The sequence below is a fragment of the Nipponia nippon genome, unplaced genomic scaffold (genome assembly GCF_047370975.1).
Source record: "Nipponia nippon isolate SJK-2023a ecotype South Korea unplaced genomic scaffold, ASM4737097v1 scaffold_7, whole genome shotgun sequence".
NCBI lineage: Eukaryota > Metazoa > Chordata > Aves > Pelecaniformes > Threskiornithidae > Nipponia > Nipponia nippon.
The window spans coordinates 34037768-34042965 of NW_028262391.1; the positions used below are offsets into that span (position 1 = coordinate 34037768).

Consider the following 5198-nt stretch of genomic DNA (forward strand, 5'->3'; position numbering starts at 1 on the left):
GGTTTTGGTGTTACTGAGAATGCAAAGTGTGTTTAACAATTCCTGCTCCAAATACTAGGGTGGCAAAACCGGCAAGTGAGAAAGTCATAAAATAAAATACACAGTAACCTTAGAGGGCAAAAATAAATTTTATACCAGCTCTCTTCCTTCATGTATTAGTGGGAAATATAATGGTAGTATGCAGTAGTGGGAAATGTAGTATGCTGCAGCCATCTCATACTTGAATTCACTTGAATACAGTGCAGCTGTAGTTCCACATCTTTTTCCAGCTCTTTCAAAAAGCTACTGAGTGTTTTCATGTTCCCGCTGCCCGGGAACAGCTTGTCTCTACTAAGTCTCAGTTGTACCATGCAAAAGACTGTTGCTTTTCAGCAGCTGCAGCAAGAACAATGCATTATTTTCTCACAGGTTAATTTAGTGAAGTAATTAACTAATCATTAATGTGCCTTTTAAGTGATCTTCCATAACAGCTTTGGATGCTTTAAATGTTCCATACTTCATACAGTACTTTGAAATATACTGTGTGTTACATTTGTAGAAGGATAGGATAAACTTACAAAATCACAGTATATATGAATTTATTAAAGGTTAAGGCTTTCTGCACCTAATCAGTGCTGACTGTTATGATTGATAGCAGTCATGCTAATACATATTTAGCAGATTAAGTGGCTCCCTGACTAGTACTCCTCTTATTCTGCTTCCCCATCATCAGTATTGTTTAAAGAACTGCACTGTCATGAAGAAAACTAGCAAGAATAGGAGACAATTGTCCTTTGCTTCAAGCTTTAGGTGGTGTGCTAACATTCTTTTGGTATGTACAAGGCAAGAGTGATAGATTGTTTTTATATATCTGCTGAAGAGAAGGCAACTTCTGTGTACTTTTGTAGCAGTTACGGTATCAGTTGGGTATAAGGCTTTTTCTTTGTAACTAAACATTATAACAGACTCTTAAAAGAATTGGAACCGCTATTGATAGAGACTTGTAAAAACCAAATTACATAAACAGCTGCTGCAGATAGTTTAGGTGTATGTGACGTAGCTTCATTGCCGGGGGAATGTAGATGAGTATTTCCTGTCACTTTCCTGGTTTTCTGTTATTCTGACGTGTTTCCTGAAATGTAGTTTTAGGCTGTATCCAAACACTACATTTTAGTGCTAACCATAATAGCTGCTGATGTAATATTACTCTGTAATTAAGTGCTTTTCTTTGAAGGCAGGGAGATAATAACTTTTTAATTAATTTCCTTTTTCTAGAAAGAATTATTACTTGATCCAAGAGAATTATGTGGTGGTGGTGGTGGGGTTTAACTGTATATATAAATTCATTTTTTTCAGCCATTGAGAAAGAAAGAGAAAACATGAGATGCAACATATCAGAAATATGAATAAAGGAAGAGGAACCGATCGATGTGTTGCAAAACCTTTTCAAGGTAATTTATCAACATTTCTAAAAAATACAAAATTGTCAACTATGGTATGAGACTCCTTCTTTAACAGCTTATTTCCAAGTTGACGGAATACAGTGAACTTACTTTTAGATCCATAAATCCAACAGATTTTTAGTTATTGCAGTTGGGTCACAAATTGAAATGTCTGAGGAATTTAGATTTTTTAAAAGTTAATTTAGATTTAAAGGCATGGTTAGTTTGAATTCTGCTTCTGTCTAGTGCCTTATTTAAAAGAAAAAAGATACAGCTGGCAGGTTTTATTGAAGTGTGATACAGTAAACAGTGGATGTGGGGAATTACTCTGATCTTACTAGAATCTTTTTTGATATAATATTGCCCTGAGCAACTAATACTTAGGAGACTCTGTAAACCACCTGATATGAATAAACATTGGCAGTTTTTTTAAGTCATTCTAAGTTGAAGCACATCATGAGCCTTATAATAATGATTAAAATACATATAAAGCAAATTGTGCTGCTTAACATAAAGTTAAAAGAACCTGCCAGACACTGTGAGTTATTAAGTTACCTGCTGTTTGCCATTCTCTATGTAATATGTCTTAAAGTGTCTCTTAAGAAATGTGTACTGGTGGCTCAGAAAAAAACGCTAGAGGAGGTGGGGTTTTTTTAACCTACCAAAGTTGTCTGAACTCTCTTTCTAACTGCATGAAGCAAAGGTATATTCTTTTATTACATAAATTATTAGAAATAAATTACCCCGTCCTTTGACTAATTTGCTCTACCAATACAGATAAACAAGTATATGCAAGTTGATTCTAGCAGTTCTTCAAGATATAGTTGTATGTCTGAGGCAACAGTTTCATAGAAGTCTCTTTATTTGCTCTGCACTAAGGGAGTCCGTCCAACTTTGGTAGAAAAAAGTAAAACCAAAAAGCACGAATAATGCAGTATTGAGTGTAGCTTGTGGTTACACTTCAGCACTTTCCAATCCTCAGTTTCTAGGGACATTAACATTTCAATCTGCATACATTTTTGAATGTAGCAACACTTGATTGGTTAAAAATATACCAAGGTTCTAAACCACAGCATATCACAGTGGAAACCAGGCTTAGTACTCTGTGTGATGAATTCCTGGAACCAGCTAAAGTGTGCCGCATTAGCTGAGAGATTTTTTGTATTGCTTTTTTTTCTTTTAATCAGGTAATGATGAAAACATAAATGGTAGCATATATAATAATAATAATAATGTAGTAATAACTGATCCAAAGCTGCAAAACAGTATTTCTCATGCTAACTTTTTATGTAAACTTGCACAAATCACTTAACTCTGCACTCCTCCCTCACTTAATCCAGCTGTGTATGATGATGCTGCTGCTCGAGTGTCTTATGACTGACTGTAGGTCAAAACTGAACAAACTTTTTTGTCTGATGAAAAAAAGGAGGGAGGGGTCTCTGTTGACTCCAAAGGGAACAGGATGATATCCAGTGTTTGTGTGCTATTACATAAATGTTGAATAGACAGCCAAATCTGATTATTTTCCTTTACAGTTTCCTACATGAAAAACTTGTAGCCTGCATCATCTACTTCCGTGCCAAGCTGCATTAAGTACCTCAGAACTTTGGTTTAGTAAAGGGCAAGTTGCACACATTCAGATCAGATAGGGTATCTTGGGATGTATACCTTGTATTGTATAACAGTATTACCTTTCTAAAAGAAATTACATGAAAATCCTGCTGAATTCTAGAGATGCATATTTAAGGATTAGCAGATTGTTTCTGCAGGGAGGTGCCTGCATCAAATCAGCCCTTATCTAACAAGCATCTGTTGCTATGGCAATGGAGACTATTGAATGTTAACACACTGCTTCAGCTATGTGACAAGTAGGAAGCCTAAGATCTGTGATACATAGTTTCATTTTTTAAAGCATGTGTCTGCTATACTTTTCCCTTAAAAATTTGATAGCAATGAACGATTTTTTTTCTTCTAATATTTTCATTGGTTGCAAGTTCACTTTGGCAAGCTTCAAACTTGCCTACAGTATGTTTATGAATAAAACTACTGAATAAAAAAAAGAAAAGCACAGTGTTTTACAGGTTGTGGGTTTATTGATGCTCCTATTAAACACTGGAAGGTTGCATATTATTTCATGAACAGTTTTAATACAATTCTTTGGATAACTGATGTTAAAAGGCCGCAAAGTTGGCTTTACAGTAAAGATGTTTGGTGTTAAAGTAAAAAAAAAATCATGTATGTAAGCTGTGTTAACTGTCTATGTGCAAGTCTATACGCAATGAACTGTCTCTTTTAAATTAGCTTATTTCTCTTTCATCCTTTGCATGTCTTGATAAATAATTCCCTGCTAAATGACAAAATGTGACTTGAGTGTTTATAGAGAAAAAATGAAAATTACCATCATGTACATGAGACATACACCTTAGTTTTTTTCACCCTGCCAGTGTTGCTGGACATGTCTAGAAAGGCAGGAATTTTTGGACACTAGCCCTAAACAATATCTGTTCCCTGAAAATTGATGTAAATGCTCTTTGAGCATTTGAGCGTATTCTTACTTAAACACTGTCCTTGAAGGTCTATGTTAAGGGAAAAAATGGATGGCTTTTGGTGTCTGAATATCACAATCTCTTTTATATCCAATAGTCTACTGCAAATAAATTGTATTTCAGTGGACAATTTTGCTTCATAGGCATTTCTGTGAGATAGATTTGCTTGATTCTGTGCAAAGAAGCTTGAGTCTTTGCAGTCTCAGAAATACATGCTCCATTGTTTGCTCAGATAATGAGATTAAATGCTTGTTATTTTTTTCCCCTTTCCTTGCTATATTCTTTTTTGATTTTCTGACTACTCATTTCCCAAATGGCATAGAATTCTTTCATTGTATACACAGGAATCCCACCACACACCCGCTTCCCGCATGGAATCATTGTACAATGAGCACCCACGAATAAAACGTCTGCTTCTACAACTACTATGCATGCCCCAGTAAGAGGATGTGCCTCAACAGGCCCAAGAGGGTCTAGGCAGATTTTTCAGTTCTCACCAGAGCTGTATTTGTATTAACCTCACTTCATGTCATAGATCTTTGACAGATAGGTTAAAGATCAATTTCCTGCATGTGTTTTTAGGGATTGCTTTGTAAACCATCAAGTGCAAAGGCCACAATGATATTAGTTACCATGAGCTTGTTGTCAGAGCTAATCTAGAACAACTGAAGTTTGTAAACAAGGTTTTTTTGTTCAAAGAGGACATTAATGAAAAAAGGCTGTGCTTAAATGTGGAACTTTGTGGAAATTGCCCCAGGTTTTATATTGCTGTGGTGTAAACCATATGGTATACAGCAATTCATTATGTAACTTCTTTTGTTAATTTTTGATCTGGGCTTACACCTAATACACACAGTGACTACAGACAGCATTACTCCCCCCCGCCCCCCCCAGTTAACTATACTGCACGATTACTATAGAAACTAGTGATTTTCTAGATTCCCTTTAGAGCATACTTTTAACAATTTTTACTGCAAAAATAACATATTCCTATATCTCAAAGGGCTTCACTGCAGTGCACTAATAATGGCTAAAAATGTTGTGATGTCTCTCAGTGACAGATAGAAATTTACCTTCATACTAAAAAATTATAATTTAATTGAAGAATTTTTGAAAAACTTACATTTGCTGCTTTCAATGTGTAAACCACTACTGATCTGGAAATTTCTGTGGCTTTGTAAATGAAAGAAAATTTCCCTCCTCCTTATTTAAAATTTTCTTAAATATTTTT

At 35.1% G+C, this 5198-nt stretch overlaps 1 long non-coding RNA gene across 1 annotated transcript; it reads left to right on the forward strand.

The window, feature by feature from the left end:
* Positions 1-586: 586 nt before the first annotated feature.
* On the forward strand, positions 587-3427 carry LOC148050992 (uncharacterized). The gene is made up of 3 exons (XR_015700584.1): positions 587-811; positions 1336-1430; positions 2957-3427. It is a non-coding gene; the product is annotated as an uncharacterized LOC148050992 (long non-coding RNA).
* The last annotated feature ends 1771 nt before the right edge of the window (positions 3428-5198 follow it).